This window comes from Scomber japonicus, chromosome 8 (assembly GCF_027409825.1).
Source record: "Scomber japonicus isolate fScoJap1 chromosome 8, fScoJap1.pri, whole genome shotgun sequence".
NCBI classification, from domain to species: domain Eukaryota; kingdom Metazoa; phylum Chordata; class Actinopteri; order Scombriformes; family Scombridae; genus Scomber; species Scomber japonicus.
Window position 1 is genome coordinate 28,607,002 of NC_070585.1, and position 23,019 is coordinate 28,630,020.

Sequence of the window (23,019 nt, forward strand, 5' to 3'; positions counted from 1 at the left end):
CACACATTGAAACATTTCAGCACTACTGAGAACCATAAACTTTTTTAAAAGTGAAAGTTGCATAAGACAACATATAGTACACACAGTTCGAGCCTCCTACACGACAACTTTTGGAGGAGAGCAGAAAAACCCATCAGCAGAGAGATTCACCCTGAGCTCACAGCAAAGTAAAAGTAAAAGGGCTTTCATTTTTCTTGTGCGATGTTTTTCACCCACTGAGTTGCTTCTTTTTTGCACATAGACATTTTACATCTTACATACTGTTCAGGGTCTAATTTGACCCATTTTTTACATTTGAGAGAAGGAAAAAAACACCTTAAAAATGTCATTTTAGTCAGAAATTTGATGAGTTACCCTAATGTGACCCAGAACCTACATTCTCCTCACCTTCAAAGCTCTCAATGATCAGGCTCCATCATATCTTAAAGAGCTTATAGTACCTTATGTACCTACTAGAACACTGTGCTCCCAGCATGCAGGTCTACTTGTGGTTCCTAGTATCTCTAAAAGTAGAACAGGAGGCAGAGCCTTCAGCTATCAGGCTCTTCTCCTGTAGAACCATCTTCCAGATTTGGTCCGGGGGGCAGACACCCTCCCTACATTTAAGAGTAGACTTAAAACTTTCCTTTTTGATAAAGCTTATAGTTAGGTCTCTTAGAGCTCTTAGCTTATGCTGCTCTAGGCTTAGACTGCCGGGGGACTCCCATGATGCACTGAGCTCCTCTCTCCTCCTCCTCTCTCTCTCTCTCTCACTCTCTCTCTCTCTCTCTCTCTCTCTCTCTCTCTCTCTCTCTCTCTCTATCCATCTACATCTATTAACATTCATGTACTATTAATGCATTCAATAACCTAAACTTCTTCCCTGGAGTTGTCTGTGCTTTCTGGTCTCACAGGTCATCTGGGTCTGCAGACGTCCGGATGACAGATTCCAGTCCCGGACCTTCTAGCTTCATTGTTGATTTTCATTGTGCTTCTCTCTTCTATCCTTCCTTTCTCTCCTCTCAACCCCAACCGGTCGAGGCAGATGTTCTCCCACTCTGAGTCTGGTTCTGAGGTTACTTCCTGTTAAAGGGGAGTTTTTTCTTGCCACTGTTGCTCATGTGGGAATGTTGGGTCTCTTTAAAGTTAAAACCTGAAGAGTTTGGTTTAGAACCTGCTCTATGTGTAAAGTGCCTTGAGATAACTTTGTTGTGATTTGGCGCTATACAAATAAAGATTGATTGATTGATTGAATATACAAAAATGGAAATATTTTCAGCAATGTTTGGCTATCATGTATTCAAAAAAAATCAAAAAATACCATTCAAAAATATTATTTATTCAACATTTATCATCATAATTTATTGAAAGTGTTATGTTCGCCAGTGTTATATAACGTTGGACCATTATATTGTATGACTGTACATTTTCTCCATCAACAAAAAGCATAAAAACTAAAGAATAAAGTCTCTCTGCTCTCTGAAAGCTTCATTAAAAGGATGAATCACCAGTTTATTAATGTCTGATGAGGAGTTCATGAATGATTTGTGGTTCCAAAATTATAAATAGTTATGAGGGGATACTTTGAAATGCCTGAACATGAACAATATGTAATGGTTACGTTTTAGTAGGACAAGAAAACGTTGGATCAGTCAAAGGATTAACAGCAGAAACTCACTAACTGGCTCACAGCATCGTCAGGCAGCCAATGGAAAAGCCTCAGGTGTCCATCTGCTCACTTTACAGCTGCAGATATACATTCAGCCAAAGTCCTGCGTTCTTTTTAGTGGTTGAAGTAGAAATTTATACTTTGAATAGCCAAAAAGAGCTGTGGGAAAGAGCTGTAGTTGTATTGTGTATGTGGAAAAAGTAAAACTGGTCTAAATGCAGTGTTTCCATGCTTGAAGAGACCATTAATATAAAAAACTCGCTGCAGGACCAAGATGTCCTTTTTAGACAAATTATCCACTGAGAGAGTGAATAAAATGTTAATGGGAAAACAAATGCACTGCAAACTGCTTTTATAAATGTTTTGTGGCTTGTTGCTTGGAATAACTATGATTTAGACAAGAAAAGGTTCAATTTTGGATGAAAGCCTGCCAGAAATATGACTTATATTATCTACTTATCTACTTTTGGAGAAAAAGGTAAATAAACCTTTTAGCTGATATTATGAAAAGGCTCAAATTTCACCACAAAGTCTTTATATCTTTGATGTATCTGACGGCTGACGCTGTGGTGAATCTGTTCCACCGAGCAGATTAAAATAATGGATTATTTTCAAACACAATTTCACACATAAGTAGTTTCCAGTGTGACAGGGTTGGCTGCTTTTACAGCTGCTATCAGCTTTTTGACGTTCGATGCTGGAGCTGATAGATTTCACTGCATCGCCCATTAAGTTGAATTTGAAATGAGGTTTTGAATGTATGGAGGATGGAGGCAGCATAAAAAAAAAGCCATGGCCAACCCACGCCTTGCATTTACAGAGCTTATAATATTCATTTGTTTTGTTTGACTGCTGAAATTATAACATCAAGTCTTGGATCAACACAGTATACAAATAAACAGTATAAAAGAGACTTCACTGTGATAAAAAATGAGTGAACATTAAACATAAATGGACATCTTTAATCCTCTCCACAGCAGCACTGACACTGATATTCATTTGAAATGACAAATATATGAATTCATTTTCTCTCAATGGCCCCTCGCGGTGCAGAAACCCGAGTTGAGGTTTTCGTTCGTCGCTCGCAGTTCGAGGTGAAATTACTCTCAGAAGACAACCGGATGCGATGTGTTGTTTGTTTTCTCGGGACCATTAGACGGAAGCTATTTCAGTCAGTATCTGTGGGCGGAGTGCTCAGATGTGTGAAATGAGAAGAGGAAAACCACATTATTGACTCATTAACCATGAAGTCCGTGGTATGCCTTTTATTTTCCATCACTGGTGTTTTACCCCCGTAGTGCTGTAATTACACCAGCGGGGGCATCTAGAGTCAGGGCCGTTAATCGGGATGAGATACTAAAAAAAAAAAAGGAGTTTGGATGGATTTCACATTAAGTGTCGTATATATTCTGTTTTAGCTTGTTTTAGCTCTTTGAGTGACATTTTCAATCCCTTGACCCTGTCTGTTTTGACTCTTTCTTCCTTCCTTCCTTCTTCCTCCCTTCCTCCTTTCCTTCCTTCCTTCCTTCCTTCCCTCCTTCCTTGACTCTAGGACAACAGGAGGGTTAATAAAAATATTCTTAAAAGGTCTCGTACATCTAGATTTTATGCACATTTTTCACACTTCCACTAGAGTTCAAAATACAAAATCTATGGGTTTAAACATGTTATTTTCTTTGACTTTGGTGTTTTAAACTATGGCCACTATTTCACCTGGTTGTCATGTCCAGTTTTTCTAGTTATTAACTGGGGTCAAGAGGTCAAATTGAGTTAAAGAAATATTTGAATGCAGCGCCTCTAGTCTTCCATTGTGATATATTTCTACTGAATATCAAAGGGGTTTAAATAGCTACTACTTCCGCTACCACACTGAGTATAGTTATCTCTCGGGACCATCAGTGACGAGCTTCCAAACTGATCAAAGCAGAAGTCCAGACAGCGTTGTGCAACTCCATATTTTTAGTGGAGATTACGTGATGCAAGTGTCCTCAAATAACTTTCCCTCCATGCCATCCGAACATGCTGACAGCTGCAGCAGAGGAGGGGAGAGAGGGGGGGTAGCAGCAGATCAGGAAGTCTAAGCCAGCACCCATGAAAGAACAAGATTTCCCCTCATACTGTGGTGACCCTGCGGATGCGGTTCGATATAGCGAGGAGGTAAGTGGAGGGATCGGCAAGTGTCATGCCTCTTTTTCAGAGCTCCAGCGCCCAATTCTCTTGATGTGTGTAGACAGCCATGAGTGGAGAGCAGGCCTGTTCTGCATGATGTGCTCAGCACCGCTGGTTTTGACAGCAAGCCTCCCCATCCGTCTCCTCTCTCGCCTCGGCTGAAAAATCAAAGCCTCCTCTCTACAGTTAGTACGACTACTGTTAATCAGCTCAGTGTTTAACCTTGTCAGTGTGTCAGCTCCATTGAAATATAGATCTCAAACTTTGGTCGTTACCATTAAATTACAATTAGTTTGAACATTACAGTGAGTATTATATGACAGCAGTCGAATGAAATAGCATTTCAGCCATTAAATCGAACCTTTGGACTTGGACATTGCTCTTCAGAAAAATGGAAAACCTTGCAGGCCCCCTTACAGTTTTGTCTTCCTGTCTTTTATAAATTAATTTGTCTTATTTATTTCTTTTCATTTACTTTCAATTTCTGGCTCTTCACGGGTTTGGGCAATATTATAGCTTCAGGTTATTACTGCTCTGTGTGATGCAGGGCAGAGAGAGAGAGGCAGAGAAAGGAAAGGTCAATAATTCATCAACCAAGGCACAAAAAATGGCAGCACACACACACACACATAAAAGAAATGTCTTTCAGCTCCAGAAGGAAGACACTTTTAGAAGTTTTTTTTAAAATTACATGTTAGAAAGTTTCAGATATTAAATTTAAATCACTGCTTCAAGCTACTCCTCACTTAATTTGAACTTTCTTCATAATCATGACATAATTTACAGGTTACATTTATCCTAATGGCAAGATGAGAAGGGTTTTTTTCATAATTTTGAGTTGTATTGAAGTCCTGAATACCCAGCGCCATGCTAATATTTGCAGCTTTAGTTTTCTTCTAGTGTTTTTGGACTGTGTCAAACGTGACACAGTCTCTTAAATATTGTGAAATCTGCAGTGTCTCATTATGGCTGTGATCATTCACATCTGTTTTCTACAGTGTGTTGAGCTGCGAGGGGTTGGATGGATGTCATTTCTTGTGTTGCTTTGCACTGGTTAGATGTGAAGAGATTTTTGTAAACTCTCTTTCTTGGTCCACAAGTGTAAATATCAAATTGTAAGAAATGCATTAAAATGAATTCAAACATTTGAATCTTCTAAACACATTAAATAGGTCATAAATGTATTTCTAAAAAAGGTGTAAAAAGCATTTCAGCCATTTAGATTTGAATTGTGGAGCTAGGCTTCACAAACTGTGTTTCAAGATTTCTGTGTTCAGGATTTAGTGATTAGCATAAACCCGCCCCTGCTGCTGTAGAGGTATAAATACATTCAGCGTACACTACTACTACTACAGTCTACAGTTAGCCAGTTAGCCGAGTTAGCCACAGAGCTAGCCACCGAGTAAGTTGCTGAGCTAGCGGCAGACAGCTCTCAGACATATCATCCATGTTTCTGGTAGAGGTGGTGACTTTGATTGACAGGTGACACTTGGTAGGGGCGGGATTTCAGTGAACTCGGCGGCCACGCCCACAGCGTTTGGCAGCAGAGAAAGAGGCTGATTTTTACACAACTTTGAAGCCTAATTTCATATATTTGGCTATTTTTTTAATCATTCAAATTTGGCAGGGTGGTGAACAACACACTTTAATGTGGTATGTCAAACTCAGAAAAATATATTTATTCTTACTTTACACAGACTTTAAAATGAGTGGACAAAATATGATATATGACTTGTGCCTCATGAAAAATCAGTTACCCGAAAAAACCCGAACAATAACCTGTTGTTTATTTTGTGCTGGTGATTTAAAAACTGCAGAGCCAAAAAAAAAAAACGTGCAGACTGTGGATCCATGTCAGCTGGATTTAAGACTACAGATGGTGTCAACGCTTATGAACTGGGAGTAACAACACTCAGGGGAGCAGCTCCCAAAGCCCTGGTATTAACTGTCCCCATGGCAACGGCTGTCAACCCCGCCCATGTAACACACACACACACTAAGATTCAGTTTTGCACACATACTCAAACTTGTACTTGTACTTACAGAGAAAACCATTCACATGCAGGTTCGTCACCAATTAGCAGCGTCACAGAGCAGTTCACAAGAGGTGAACCGTGGTGTGAATCTGAACACACACACAAGTCTCCCCAGAGTCTAATGTAACCCTAACCCTAACCCTGCACACACTGTTTATGTACTGTAAATGGATTATATGGCCATCGAGAGGGACCGACCACACCAGTGTTTAAAAAAGGGTGCGCTGGTGAGCCATTTTTACCACACCTACGCCAAAAAGCAAAGAAACAAGTAAAGTGGTTATATTCATGTAATGAAATTAGGATTCTCTAAATCAGGGTTAGGGTCAGTGTTAGGCCACATACAGCCTAATATTACCTCAAGTGGACCAGATCAGTGAAAATATGGCATAATAACCTATAAATAATGATTAATATTTTACTATAATAAACCATCTAGGGTGTCCTGGTAAGAAATACTGATAAAACATGTCCAAGTCATGTATACACACTTCTTTTGATAACCATTGCACAAGTGAAAGGGGAAGACCTGCAAACACCCCACCCCATCTAAAAAATACAGTTATTGTTCCCAGATATTATAGCTGTGACTTCCCTCGTTGTCTTTGGTTTGCTGTTTATTTGGCGGTCTGCTCTACAGGTGGCTCGTTAGCTCTGGTGTTCCCAGGTGATAAAGCTTGGCCGCGGGGAGCAGCTCATCTCCTCTGACTACTGCTTTAGTTATTTATTCTGCTTACACACACACACACACACACACACACACACACACACACACACACCTTTTGAACTCCTTCTGTACAGCATCGTATAGAAATTCATCTCTTCTCTCCTAATCCTCATATGATCTGAACAGCAGCAGACAAGACTATAAACCCACCCTGAAGTCGTGGGTTTTACCTGGTGCAGCTCTTTTCACTAGCTGGTGGTAGCTTTGTACCAGAAATCTTCCCTCTGTGTGCCACAAAATTGACTTTAAACATTTTTTATATTTTGCCAGCGCTCTTGATTTTCCCCCTCCCTCCTTCTTTTTCCCCATTTGTCCTGCACAGTGAGAGACATCAGGGCTCATTTCCTTCCCTCAGAGAGCCATTTTCAGCACTTAATCCTCGTAAAGTATGAAAAACTGTGACAGAGATCATTCTCAACGGAAATATTTTAAACAATTGAATAATTATGCCTGATCTTAGACTCATAAATCGTGCTTAGTATTCTCTTGCTTCCTGTAATTTGCTTGAAAGTCAAAATTTAAACATTATTTTCTGCCTTTAAATTGGTGTAGGGAACAAAACCACAATAATAATCTGTCAAGTAAATCTTATTTCTTATTGAAATCCTCTCAATGTATATTTTCTCTTTTACAAGAGAGACTTGACAATGGCAGCAAAGAGTTTTCACACGTTACTGGCATGAAAAAGCTTATTTACAACATTCGCAGATGGCACAATAAGACATGACCCAAGAGGCGTTAAAGAGAGATGCTCGACTCTTTAAAACATGAATTGAGTGTGTTTGAATGCTTAGTTTGAAGCCTTTAAAACAGATTATTTATGAATAACGGAGTATCAAAATTGCTGGTGATTAACAGCACTAATAGATAATTAATAAATTCAGAGTAGAATCGTATATATAGTCCAGTATACGCTATAAAATGTCAAAGGAAATACAAACTAGACAGAAATAAATATGAAAAGACACCAGTTCCGTCTCCATAAAATAAAAGTATACATTAAAAAAAGGCATTTTCATTCTTCCTGTAGTTGCTTGGGAGAAGAGAGACTTTCCATTTCCCACCAAAGAACACAGATACTTCCTTCCAGTCCATAATCCCCCCTCTGGCCGCCTCTTCAGGTCGTTCATATGAAGTTAAAAGACATCAATGCAAAGAATCCTCAGCTTTACCTCCTTCATTCCTTTATTGACTGAGTGATCCTAACAACTGCTCATCGATCCTGTCCTCTCTCACTGACCTCATCTGATCTGCTCCTCCACACCTGCTTTAAACCAATTAAGCTCACAGGCTCCACCTTCTTAAAAGAAAAGTAACTCTTCAACAGTAAGAAACCAGCATCACGGTTATTTATTCAACAGCTTATTTAATGTCCAGTATAGAACTTGCACTCAGACGCTATACATCTTTTTCTTTTTAGACATCGAGTTTTCTGAGGAGCTGTGATTCAGAGGAGAAATTACATCAAAGTCTCGGAAAATGACAGCACCTGAGAAGTTGTGCCTTGACATCTGGGACAGGGAGTAATTTTTCTTCCTTCAGATTGCTATAATTCCCCTCTTCAGACACAGTTTATGACAGAGCCATGCGAATCATCCATATGCAGACATTAAAAAAATATAATCCTACACTTGTTACCATGATAATTCCCCTTAAAGGACATTTCATGAACATTTCCAGGTATAGATTTATGTTCTGGGGCTCTATTTGAATATATTTACATTTTAAAAACCCTCCTTATTTATCTTATAGCCGCTCTTTAAGCTCCTGTCTCTGTAAATCCCCCCAATGAACCGACTCTGTTCTGATCGGTCAGCTCCAAGCAGATTTCTGGCATCTCTGGAGGTTTAATTGTTGTCAGATTTAGTTTCTTAAAAACTTCTGAACTACATCCTTACATGTTTGAGCCTGATTAAAATCCAAAATATGCGATCGGACAACGTGAACAGCTGTTGGAACAACCTCAGCAACAAAGTTTACAGAGCAAACAGATGCTTTTGGGTATGTGCAAACAAACAATCTGACGTCAGCTCAATGGAGGGGGGGTGGGGGGGGGGTGGAGGTAACACTGCAAACGGAGCACTCAAAGCTGAATAAAGCCCTGGATTTTGATTTGAAGTACATACATTTACTTCAAGTTTTTTAAGTTTGACTATGTTTAACATCAACATCTAACTTTCCATCTGTATAAAAATGACAACAAATCACAAGAAGCATGATATGTCCGTTTTACGTAGTGTGACTTTAGAGCTATGTAGTGTGTGGACCAGGTTGTTTTAGTTAATTAGCCTGAGAGGATCGAGACTGACCACCACTCAATAAAAGCATGAGTAGAGCAGGTAGACAGAGCTAACCAACCATGAACAGCTGCTGGAAACATATTGATGGCCCTTATATACACACATGTTTCTGTGTATTGTCTGTTGAGGTGGTGACTCTAATACGATATTTAAACTGTTTACCTCACAATCGTGGCGACAAAAGATAAAATAGTTGCTGCTGCAATCATTTTGCAGAGATGTAGAATCCTGTATGTCAGTAGTATGAACCTGTGGTGAGTCTGTGGTACTGACTAATACTTGGCTGTGAAATGTTTTCTTACTAATTTCAGGAGTAAAGACCACACCTCATACCTCCTTTATTTTAGGTAGCACTCAAGTCTCACCTTATCTACACTTTTACCCTTTGTCTCAGTTTCCACATCCCTCCCTCACTCCCTCCTTCCCTCCCAAAACCCTTTGACATACTATTTTGTTTGATTTCAGGAACCACTGGGCTCCATACAGAACAAGCTGAAGAGACAGATCTCTCACCCAGAGTCTCACCTCCTATTTATTGGTTTCCTCTCTATTCCCACCGTTAGCTCCGTACATCATCGTGCACCTTCCTCCATCTAACCTCCACTCCATCCCTTACCTTTACTTTTAATAATAAACAATAAATCATTAAACTCATAACTAAGTTTGCATGGTCTTTGTTCGTGAGATGCCCAATTTTGAGTTTTAAAATGTAAAACCTAATCTTGACTTTAATCTTAACCCTAAAATCTAAATCCTTCATTAAAAAAATGAATTCACCTTATAAAAACTGAGCTCAAAATGACTTAAATTCAAATGGTCGCTGACGGCAGGCTTCAGGGTGAAAGGATGATTTATTTTTCCTCGTCTTTACTGTTTGACTTGACATACCTCACCTGCGTGGATGTGTCTGAATATTTCCCCCTCAGCTGGCACAAAGAGTATAGATGAAATGTTTCTGACTTCTCACAGTCTCCCGTTTTATCTACAGCATCACAGACTTTTAACTTGTTTTGATGCTCGTTTACGATCCCTTGCAAAACTTCCTTTAACATATATCTACACTGCGTCATTAATGCTGTTTTCTTCAGGAGCTTCTTAACCAAGCAGAAGGAGTTTGGTTGGTTTTTAATGGGACACCTCCTGCTGTGTGTCAAGAATAACTGCACGGATGCATTTGGAGAGCTGCTCGGCATACTAAAAAGCAAGAATTTCAAATAAATACATTAAAAATTTAAACAGTATAATCATGATGGGGTTAATGCATCCAGCGGGTTTCTCTGGTCTATTACTCACCCTCCGCTCTGATGCTTGTGGCCTATCGAGTCAAGATTTTGATTAGATGGTTTCCTTGGAAAAGCTGTTAAAGCAATTTTCTCCACACTGAAATTTAGAGGAAGAGAAAAGATGAACAAGCAAACTGGAGTTGAAGGTGAGAAGAAAACAAATATTTTCCTGTGATTTTTGAGCATGCACACTGCTGAGAAATACCTCCTGCTCTTCAGTACGGAGTAGAACAAGAGCCTGTAATAAAGCATGAGCATCTATGTACTTTCTTTCAAGGCATCACATATGGCACCATTATGTTGCTGTTTAATCATACAGGTGCAAAGTGCAGTGAAGTGTCCGCCACCTGATGGGATTTCTTACAAAACAATGAAGATGAATCAGAGCACATGAGAGAGCTGAATGTTTGGGTCCTGTGGAGTTTAATATAAGCAAGGAGCAGAAGAACTTCACTGAAGGGTTGAGGGGTTTCATTTCCACCGACGATTCTGAAGTAATAGTAAATAGGCTTGTGAACTGAAGGCTGCTCGTTCAATCCCAGCCGACTCAGCTGGAAATATCAGATCGAGAAGGTAAAAACTATTAACGCTGAGCTGCAAAACAACAGTCAGAATATTAATCAGCAGCTACTTTGATAAATAAATGAATAGTATTAGTAGTCTTTAAGCATAATTGCCCAACATTTTTAGGTTTTAGCTTCTCAAATGTGAGAATTGACTGTAACTGAAAATCTTTGGGGTTTTGGACTGTTGATCAGATGAAACAACACATCTGAAGACATCAACCTGTGACTCTTTTTATAATGGGCATTTTTTAAAAACTATTTCTGACATTTTAAATCAGCATGATAATTGCAGCTCCACATTTTTCAAATAGTTGCACTCTTCAGCTTTCAACAGTCACATTTGTAAAATAAAAAACAAAGAAATGTACTGTTATAAAGATGAATAGAAAAGATAAAGATGCTTGGCTATATGAACACTATATTACACTGCATCTGCATCTGATATTTTGGCCACTTGGGGCAGCACACTAAGCCGCTAAAACAACAGTAACATTATAGGGAGAAAAAAAGTATATAATAATTATATTGCACAGTTAAATTGAAATTGCTAGTATGAAGTACTGTGCAATATACAACAAATATACATGTATATTTTCTTTCACTTTAACCCTCCTGTTGTCCTCAGGTCAAGGAAGGAAGGAAGGAAGGAAGGAGAGAAGGAAGGAAGGCAGGAAGGGAAGAAGGAAAGGAGGAAGGAAGGGAGGAAAGAAGGAAGGGAAGAAGGAAAGGAGGAAGGAAGGGAGGAAAGAAGGAAGGGAAGAAGGAAAGGAGCAAGGAAGGATGGAAGAAAGGAAGAAAGTGAGGAAAGAAGGATGGAAGGAGGAGGGAGCAAAGAAAGAGGGAAAGAGAGGAAGAACGAAGAAGGAACAGTCAAAAGAGACGGGGTCAATTTGTCCCGGGAGGACGACAGGAGGGTTAATCTGTGCAATAACAATATCATCTGTGGTATATTACCACTCAATACAAATAATGTCAGGATTACTTTATTATATATTTTTTTACTATTATTGTTCTTATTCATTTTCTTATTGCTGCTCTTCTATTTTACTGTCCACTTACTGCTGTAATAATGCAAATTTCCCCCATAATGGGATGAATAAAGAAATCTTATCTTAACCCATTTATTTTATTGCATCATGGTTACTAAAAATCCTTCATTAGTTAATGCATAAAAGCCTGTAATGTAATTAAATGTATGAAACTCAAGTTAACTCAACTGAGTGAAACTTTAACCACACGTGAGTTATGTGACCGCTGCAGTACAAGGAAAATATTTCATCACATCTTCTTCTAACAGAATATTTGAAGATGAAAGTGACTCCAGGCTGTTTCATAATGAACTAACAAAGTTTTTCTGGTCTTGTTACCTTCTAATTGACCTCGATTATTTTATAAATGAAGCCCCAGGTGTGAACGTCTGTAAGCACAAGTGTGGAGAAAAAAAAACAACCCAAAAAGTAAAATAAGAGCATCTGACTGTTTTTTTTTTTTTTTTCAACAGTTTCATAAGAGTGAGAACCCAGATGCAGAGATGTGCACACATGAAGCAGATGGATGTTGCCACAGTTTTATTCTCAAATGGCATTTCAACACAACTGGGCTCTAGAGAGCGTTTTATAAACCCTGCTGCAACGTGACAGCCTGACTGACTGCAGGGAAGAGAAACAACTGCCTCCTGTCCTGATGAGTGTAGGAATGACCAAAATGTGAAAGAGTCACACTGAGAGTATTTTAAAAGGCCCATTTATGCTCAACGGATTTACGAAAATGTATACGTCCTTTTCAAACGATGTTACCATCACTGCCCATGCGTCCTTTACGTTGGCATGGTAACCAATATATCCACCAGGGGGCAGCGCTGAGTTAAACGGTTATAACAACAACAACAAACTCAAAAACAAACATGGCGACTGTGGAGGAGATATTGATAATGTTCCTCTTGCATAAAAGACAAAAACAATGTTTAAAGTTTCTAACCAACTCGCAAAACCTTTCCTCAAAAAGTTCCTCCATTGTTATTTCTTCTTCGTGTCTCACTAGAGCTACGTATCGAGTAGTGACAGCAACACTGCCCCTCATGGTTTCCGGTGGTACTGCTCCGTTTGGTCCGTATCCGTAAGCGTTATGGAAACGTGCAGAAATACGGACGAAATGAACGCAGAGCACCAACAGAAGGCTGTATCTGTCTGTATCCGGATTTAACGTTGAGTATAAATGGGTCTTAAAAGGCCTCTCACAGGTTCAAACAATCAGGGTAATCAACAAAGGTAAAAGCTTTTATACTCATCAGTCAAATCAGAGAAAATAATGTTAATCTAATTACTTACTCCTTACATACTGTTCATATGCTATACTTTTATAGTGAGCATATATCTTCTTTTTATCATGGATTATCTAAAATAAGAACATAACAGCCATAATTATTTACTGAAAGTGATGATGGTAGGCTTCACAACACCCTATATGTGCAAAAAGTGTATATCAGCTGCACAAAAATAAATAATTTTAAACATATTTTTGGACATTTTAGGCCACTCTAGGAAAGAAATCATCAAATTTCAGGCTTAAATCATGTAATTAATGTTTTTTAAATTGTTTTCAAATGTCAAAATGGGTCAAATTTAAGCTGAACTGTTTGTAAGGGTTAAGAGGGAAAAATGAGCATGTGTTCAAAGATGATGTTAAACTGATTTTACGTCTCATTTATTTTTATTTTATTCTTTCACATTTCACTTTTGTGTCTGTGGTGACAGTGCAGATGTTCACAGCATTAACACACCAACTCTCTCTCTCTCTCTCTGTGTGTGTGTGTGTGTGTGTGTGTGTGTGTCAGCTCCAATAGGCTGATTTCTTCACTTCCATGGAGCTTCAGTAGTTCCATATATTTTCCACATTCTCTCTCTTTTTTTTGCTCCTTTTGTCTGTGCACATCAAGTCATGAAACACAACTCAAAACTGCAAATTATTTGCTCAAGTGGAACGATGTGCTTCGGCTGACGTGAAGCATCCGTGTTAGTTTGGTATTCAGTCTCTTCTGTGTGCGTTCCCCGGCTGTAATTATGACTCGCTTGTTGACGTGAACGCTTTTTTTTTAACAAGACAGAATCTGGTAATTACGATAAGTCCGATATGACAAGAATGCAACATAAACCAGAGCCTTTGTGTGTAAACTGTTGGTTATTAACATTTCTCATTGCAGAATAAAAAAAAGGGCAAAAAGTCTTTCTGAAAACCTGACACAGTGCACAATGACATCTATTCATGCTGCTCCTTTTTTTGCAACAAACTGTGTTGATAATTGCAAATAAATGTCTTTATTGGCCCAAACAAATGCAGCTAATGTAACTTTTAGTCCAATTTCTTGTGTGTATGTGTGGAAAAAATAAGGACACATCTCTCTCTCTCTGTCTCTGGCTTTAATGAGTGGCCTGTGGTCTATTACTGGAACCTCCACTGAGCTTAAGGTGTTCAATAACCAGTTTTCTTTCAGTGTACCTATTGAGTGACAGCTGTACTTTAAAGAAGATTAACCAATTAGCCGAAGTGTCCGAAACTCCTCAGGAAATCTCTCTTTCAGCCGACTGAGCTCTCTAGTGTTGCTCCTCAGTTTCTAGTTTACATGCACATGCTATCTCCATCCTCACAAAATACAGTTTGCCCCAGAGTGCTTAGCTCATTTTCAACAGTGAGTGTTTTTTTGCCTCATCGCCCTGCGGTGCTTGAGGGTTTGGGGAGCTTCTTTTTTAGTTTCTTTGCATGCAGGAATGCAGCTTCTCCTTTCATAATCAGACTCGTGATAAACGCAGGAAGATGCAGTGGAGGCTGGCGTGCCATAAACAAAGGCAGGAAATAGATCGTAATTGACAAGTACTCTCGATCTGAGGCTGCAGAGAGAACGGCAGCCCTGTTGTCGTCGATTGGATACCATTCATTTACACCTGCTGGTATTCAAGCCCAGGGTTTAAATTGGGATTTGTTATGTATACATGTGCAAGGGTGCACGTGTATATGTGCATGGGCTACAAAATCTATCTATTTAAGACAAACTGTAAATAAGATATACAAAGTGTGAGACAAGCCTCTTCTCACATACAGAAATGGTGTGATCAATAACAGAGATAATAGTGATAATACAAAGTAATGTGTACAGAATAGTCTTTTTAATAGTTACATTAACCTGTCTGCAAGCTAGTTCCTTTTCATTAGTTTATGTTATAGCTAGGAAATGGTCAAATGAGCCTGGATTACCTACCCATGATGCACTTTGAGTTGCTCTGACAATGGTGAGAGATTTCAGTATGGGCCAGCTTGCTTGCCACTTTAACTTGAACTGCAGTGTGCCAGCTGGCTTGGTGTAATTGTGAGCTATCAATGATTGGAGGCAACCTGTGAGGCAAGCTGGTTTTAAAGTTACAGCATCATTATGTAAAATCCAAACACTGTTTAACCAAAATATCAGAGCCATTTTCATTCTGTAATTAAACCTGCATGCTTTTTAACCTAAGTAGCACAATAAGGTTCATTTGTGCATCCTTGGTGATACAGGAAGTTTGGTGATGATACTAGAGAGTGGTTAGCTTTACTTTTGGCTAGGTGCATTTGTGGCTATCCAAAAATTGGTGGAACATAAGATATCTTTTAATTTTGCCATTACAACTGCACGTAAAGAGATTTGGTGCTTGTCAGTCACAATGCCTATCATTATCTCACATTGTATTTGTGAGATAATGATGTAGCCTGATATTAGCTAGAAAAAGTTTAAGGGCCGACGCCATCTGTGTTTGGAAACGCCTGCTCAGAAGAAACCAAAGTAATATTTTTCATCATGGTGGCACTAATACTCTGTCGTACTCTGGTGAGCACAGCCTTGGTGAAAAGCCATCAACATCTGTCTTCCTTGGCTTTGTTTCCCACCAGCTGTTAACTGTCTAAAGCAGAGATCCGGTTTTTATATATATGTTGTTTATTCTTGTGCATTCACCTGTCCTCTCAAACTCTGACCGGCAGACCGAAAGAAAAAAGCTTTTAAAAATGACCTTCAAACATACTCAAAGTATACACCATTTCTAGTTTTCGCCAAAGAGAAGAGACCTTGTACAGCCGTAAAGCACAGCGTGACTCATATGACCTCTCTGCACCTTTGTATCAAAACACAGACAGGAAATGAACTGTGAACAGAGAGCGCTCCTCTTCTTTAGCTTCAAAGGAATTAGCGGCCCTGCTGTTATCAATGGAATGCATTCATTAGCACCTGTGGGTATTCATAGCTGCTTCAAAACAGACTTATCACTGCATTTCATTTATTTCATGAGCTGTCAGTAATAAACAGAGTCTAAAGCCTTAATCTAATTACTTATATACCTGCTGTTTTCAGTTTAATTCATATAAAACAACTTTTTGAGTACATATTATACATATATTTTTGTACATTTAGAGTTTTTAGTGTTGCTTAAAGGCAGACAGGTGGTGGCGTTTGTATCAACCTGTCACTTCAATTTAAAGAATAGTTGAACGATGGATGAAGGTGAAAGGGAAATTCAATTAAAATGTCCACTTTGATTTACTTGAATGATCAGCACAGTATGATGGCAGTTTATTAAATATTCACAAAACTGAAACTATAGATTTGGCGTGACATTCAGCACGACTTTCAAAGAGCCTGTCAAATGGTGCAGTTCAATATAAGGTGGCACATACGCTATTCTTGGAGGTGGCGTGTTCGTTTGATTGATAGCAAAACATGGACTTACTGGACTTAGCTGTAAGAGACTACTGCTTGCTTCTTGCTTCCACAGAGTCATGTTTCCAACTTCAAGTCCGGACAGTTTAAAAAAAAAACCCCATAACTACTTTTGTCATGGTGGCAACTGTTGCCATGATGATGAAGGTTGATTCATTTTAAGGTAGAAGTAACTTTGACCCACACCACATTTCTAGTGGCCATTTTTAACCCAAACCATGATCTTTCCCAATTGGGTCCCAATATCTTTTTTTTGTTTTTATTACTAACAGTTTTGGAAAGCATTAAGAAATTATGTTGTCCTGCTGATTACTGATGATAGAGGCGCCATATTAGAAAATGCTCCTATATGGATTGTTCAGGAGAAAACGTTGTGCAGGCATGAAACATTCTTCAAAATGAATACCATTATTGATGTCAACTGTGAGTCTGACATCCCAGTTCTGAACTTTTTTGGAAGCTTTTTACGGCATTAATTTCTCTCTAAAAGTAAAATCAAATTATGACAGACTTCTGGCTGTTGGCTGAGAACTTCTCTCCTGCCATCCTGAGATGTTTACCGCAGACCTTCCAGCAAATAAACAGGAGTTGACACAGCATTTGAAGCTCTCTGTGTGTTGAATGAAGCTTTCAGCTGCTTTTGGCTCTGCATGTCGTTGCAGAGTTATCATTGCAAAGACAGAATAAAGCTTGTTTACTTTGGGTCTTTAGGCGCCCGATCGTGTAGTTGCATAGCAACCAGTTGGAAAAAAATGGAAAATGAGTTGATCTGAGCTTCGTGAGCCTCCAACCAGCCAGGACCGACTCCCACTATTCCACATATACGTTGAGTTAGGAAAACAGTGAGAGCCTTTGATGGGATGCTGCATATTATGTAATGAGTTTGGAGAGAATCTAGTTAATCTGCTGTAAAACACGATTAAACTTTCTTGATTCTCGTGGGTAAACTTAAGTCAATGTGGCAGCTAAAGTAAGAACATGAAAAAAAGAAGAAATGATAGAAATAAACCCTTACTGCAATCAAAGGTCAAGTGCAGTATGTCAGATGCTCAGAAACCCCCTTTAGGAGGGTTTGTCTGTCACTTTTAATGTGAACAGCTGCACACAACATTATGAATGTCTTCCAGGAAAGAGCATCTAAAAATATGTGCAGTTAAAAACTATATCAAGCCGCACCTTCCCTTTCACTTTGTCTTTTTTAATTCCTGATTTGGGTTGAAACACATCTTATGAATCAGCTCTGATCAACCATAAACCAACCTTAAAGTGTGTCAGTAGAATAAAGCTGAAGTGCTGAAAACTACTGAGAAAAAAATTTAAATTCAGACCAACCCAGTGATGCAGGGGTTCATTTCATCAGCCATCCCTCCTCTCAGGCAGGGTTGATTATCGGTCAAAGGCATTGACGACATTGTGTTTCTAACAGGAATGGAAATAAATTCAATGATAATATAATATGGAAGAACAATATGAGTAGACCTGCACTATACATGTTTCTGCTGTCTGAAAGTTGTATAACAGAGCTGCCGAGTCTGTAAGTGACACAGATCTCGAACCACTCACCTTTTCTCATGCTAACTTTTTTGTCTTTGCTTCCTCCGATGTAAAAGTTTTAGGTTTTTAAGTGAAGGAACAGCAGCTCAGATGGGCTGAAGTGCAGAGAGTAACATGGTTAAGGCCTCACTTTTCATGGATTGTCCGTGAAAACACTGATCATTACTATTCAAACTGAACATTTTTCAAACTACCTTCTTCCATAAATAATACAGTCAGATCAGCCAGACAACACATAAGCATATATAACACTCTTTCCAATTTGATATTAAGAAAAAAAGTCAAAAGATAAAGTATAGTGAATCTCTGAGGGCCTATTTATGCTCAACGGACATACGATGTTACCGTCACTGCTCACATACTTCCATGCGTCCTTTACGTTGGCATGGATGTTAACCAATACATCCACCAGGGGGCAGCGCAGAGTCAAAAGTTTATGACAACAACAAACTCAAAAACAAACATAGCGACTGTGGAGGAGATATTGATAATGTTCCTCTTGCATTAAAGACAAAAACGATATGTTTAAAGTTTCTAACCAACTTGCAAAACCTCTCCTCAAAAAGTTCCACCATTGTCATTTCTTCTTCGTGTCTCACTAGAGCTACGTATCGAGTATGACAGCAACACTGTCCCCCCCCCCCCCCATGGTTTCCGGTGGTACTGCCCCGTTTGGTCCGTATCCGTAAGCTTTATGGAAATGTGCAGAAATACGGACGAAATTAATGCAGAGTCTGTATCCGTATTTAACGTTGAGCATAAATGGGCCTTAAGGTGTGGTTCTTGTTGGAGGCTCCACTGTCATCCGAGCATCTTTGAATATTCATGTTTTAATATGACTCAGAGAAATCCATCACTCTGTAACAGATCAAACTTTGCACACCTCCACACATTTCCAAACTAGATATTTGATGCACCGTTTCCATTGTATTTACTCTTAGGAGACCTGCTGCTAAAATTTCACACAATCATTAACATTAATGGACTTCTATGGTTTTCACTCACACGCTACGTTATCGTGGAATTGCTTTAACTAATCAACAAGTGCATCAAATCCCCAAATCCTCCTTATTCTCAGTCTTCAAAAGACATCTGAGTGAAAGGTGCTGTTGTAAAAGTAGCATAGCTGCTTTAGGGAATAGAGGAGTGCGTCGTGTGTGCTTAGTGAGTGTGTGGTTGAGCGAGTGGCAGAAAAGTGGCGGTGAGTGCGGAGCAGAGCAGAAGAGGACAAGGTTAGCAGTGAGTTGTCAGTCTGGCAGTAAGTGTACAGTACAGGCTGCAGAGTGTCAGCTAAGAAATGCTGCAGCTTCTCAAGACCGAGAACTGCTAGAAAAGTGAAGTGAGTAAGCTTCGAAGTTGGCGACAATAGGTTAGCCTGACCTGACCTGGTTCACTTAAGGTGGACTAACCTTTAAGGTGGACCAGGTATTGTCATTTTAGTGTCAATCTCAGCTGCTGTTAAATAGAGAACAGGGAAATGTCTAGCTCCTGAGTCAGTGCTTAAATTTGCTCAGCACCTTCCCTCCTCTTATAAACCACACTGTTACATTTAACCCTCCTGTTGTCCTCTAGTCGAGGAAGGAAGGGAGGAAGAGAGGAAGGAAGGAAGGATGGAAGGGAGGAAGAAAGAAGGAAAGGAGGGAGGGAGGAAGGAAGGAAGGAAGGAAGAAGGAAGGAAGAAGAAAGAATGAAGGAAAGGAGGGGGAGGAAGGAAATAAGGAAGGTAGGAGGGAGGGAGGAAACAAGGAAGGAGGGAGGGAGGAAGGAAAAGAGGGAGGAAGGAAGGAAGAAGGACAGAGGAAAGAAGGAAGAGAGGAAGGTAGGGGGAGGAAAGAAAGAGACAAGGAGGGAGGGAGGAAGGACAGACGGAAGGAAAGAAGGAGGAAGGAAAGAAGGAAGGGAGGAAAGGAAGAAAGAAGGAACAGTCAAAACAGACGGGGTCAATTTAACCCGGGAGGACGACACAAAGGTTAAATAACTATTAATACTTTGATAAGTGTAAAGAAAGTTTTTCTTCTATGACCGATAGTGAACTGGTTGTGGAAGTTACACTAAAAGTGGAATCACAGCACGTACAACAATTCAGAAGAGCAGTAAAGCAATAAGTGAAGCAAATACAGCGATGAATGCAATTAAACACTTGCCTTCATAATAACAGGATGACAAGAGTTGTGTTACGTGTTAATGCGAGCTCCTTCCTATCAATAGTAGATTGCACTTTGTCTCTGCTTATCGCCATCAAACCTCTTTCATTCCAAATGAATGAGTTTGACCTGCTGCTGCGGCTGTGAGGAAGGTAAAAACACACCCGGGATTTTCTACTTGACTGATTTGGTGTAATGTATTACTGTAATTATCTCATCCAAGTCGCCTCACAGAATGGATCACTGCTCAGCTTCATCTAACACTTAGAGCCGGCTGACATTCTGATATTCAGTAACAAAAACAGTCAATTAAACTGTTCTCAAGACCAGAAAGATACTCTTGTCTGCAACTTTTCTGATGTCGAGAGTTTTCTATAACATCTGTTCTAAATTGTCTGTTTCACGCACGTGTGCATCTCTTTGCTTTTGAAGTTGAGATCCACTACAGTAGATTAAATGGGGTGTGATTTTCTTTAAGCCAGTATTTATAGAACTCAAACATTTCCAAAGTTTGTAAAAAGGCACAGTCACAGACAACAATGCTTAAAGCTTACGTCGGTTTTGACTGTTCCTTCTTTCCTCCTTTCCCTCCATCCCCCTTTCTTCCTTCCTTCTCTCTTTCTTTCCTCCCCCTTCCTTCTTTCCTTCCTTCCTCTTTTCCTTTCTCCCTCCCTCCCTCCTTCCTTTTTCCTCCCTCCCACCATCCTTCCTTCCTTCCTTCCTTCCTTCCTTTTTCCTCCCTTCCTTCCCTCCTTTCCTTCCTTCTTCCTCCCTTCCTTCCTTGACTTGAGGACAACAGGAGGGTTAAGTTAATCTTGGTCCTTATTGTACCCTTTACTTTATTTTAGGTGTATTAAAAACACACCTGACTCGTGGTTGGAAATGTGACAGTGGAGATGGTTAATAACCAGCAGCCTCCTGAGGTAAAGTCTCTTGTGGGTATTGCTGTCACTAAACCCAACCTGTTGTTTTTGTTGTCTTGTTGCTGTTTGAATCACTGCGGCTCTGCACTGGCTCACACTTTACCTACCTTTACTCACCTAGCTCGGACCTGAAGTGTATTCTTACGCATCAAGTCTATTTTCGTCTATTGTATATATGTGTGTGTGTATATACTTTAATACTGTATTGGGCTTCCATAATATTTCAACATCAGTACTGTGGCTGGATGCATCCAGTGTAGACACTAACAGCTGCTGCTTTTGCCATACAGGATGTCAGCTACACCTACACACTCAAATAAGAAAGGTAAGATTAAGGTTTGCATGAAAACCTGCAAAATTCAAAGCAGGATAAACACGACATTAATTATAAATAAAAAGAAATTTATAGCATGTATTTCTTTTCCATCTTTGATCAGTGTGTTCAGAAATCTTTAGAGAAAAACTTGATACTTGATCAGTTTATTGATGTACAGTCCAACTATATTTCACCCTGATTCATACATGAAAATCACTCACCTTTCGGCGAAATTCGCCGTTTTGAAACCAAAATAGATGACCTACGTGAATCATGCAGATCCGTGGCAAGTGATTGTGATTTGGAGGTATACGGGAGCCTTGAATTGGGAAGAGAGAAAAAAGAAGAAGAAGAAGAAGACCTCATTAATACCATAGATAGACGATTAATACCAAACTCCTTCTAAGGCTCTTATTATAATGTCTCTGTTAATACACGCACCTATTGTCACCCACGTTGTCGACGGATACTCATTGGCTTTGGAGACGTGTGCTGTCTCATCCTAAGCACTGATTGGCTGGTGTGTGGTGTCGTATGAAACAGTCACGTGTCCCACAGATGCACGCGTGAGTCAGGAAATGACGTAAACGGACCGTATATAGTTTGTTATGTGTGTTGGACTAAATACATGGACATATTGAAGAAAGTATTTCGGTTTTATGGAAACGGATTTCATATTACACAAGAATGGATACTTGGCGAGCTGTACAGAGAGTCCTGAGTCATAAGATGATCGTTGTGGATAAAGGGAAGACTTTGAAGGTATGTAGCATTATAGCTGTTTTTACTTTAGCTAAGTGGCTAGCCGAGCTAACCGCTAATACTATTACGGCTGTGAGCAACCATATACGTCGTGAGTGGTCTTGAATGAATCAGGACAATCTAAGCTTTCTAACAATGTATGGCATGAATATATATAATTAAGGTTTGCGGTTTAAAACATTCAGAAAAACTTGTGGCTACCTCCCAACTTCCGGTCCGTCCCGTAGGCGGAACAGCGTGTTTTACGTGTCTGCAGTTCCGGTCCTTCATGTTGGCTGAAACAGACAAGTCACCCTCAAACATGCTGAAAACCAGATTGAAGCTTGGCCTGCAGTTAGTCTTACCTTATGTTTATGTGGCTTTGAGGATGTTCCTCAGTTTGCCGGTGACGAACTGTGAGGGGGAGAGCTCATTTTCTCATTTGGGGAGAATCAAAAATGAGCCTGAAGTCCTTTTATCATTACTGGAAATAGAGTCTGAACCTGTCAGAGACCTGGACTTTAGAGATGTTGTGGAGGAGTTTGCTAGGAGAACGGTCATTGCATAAGGGAGCTACTCCAATGTGTGTGTGTGTGTGTGTGTGTGTGTGTGTGTGTGTGTGTGTGTGTGTGTGTGTGTGTGTTGTTAATGTGTATTGTGTTTTTTATGACTGAAAACATCCGTCCGTCTTCTGCCGCTTATCCGGGGTCGGGTTGTAGTTCTGCTTGAATTTCCTCTCAAAATGCAGATTGATGCTTTCAAGCCCTAACCTCCCTAGAGGGGTCGTATCCTTCTCACCTTTTTCACCCATGACCCGTTTTCATGTCATGATCTTTTAAAACCTCTAAAAAAGGTTTTTAGTGTGTTTTGCT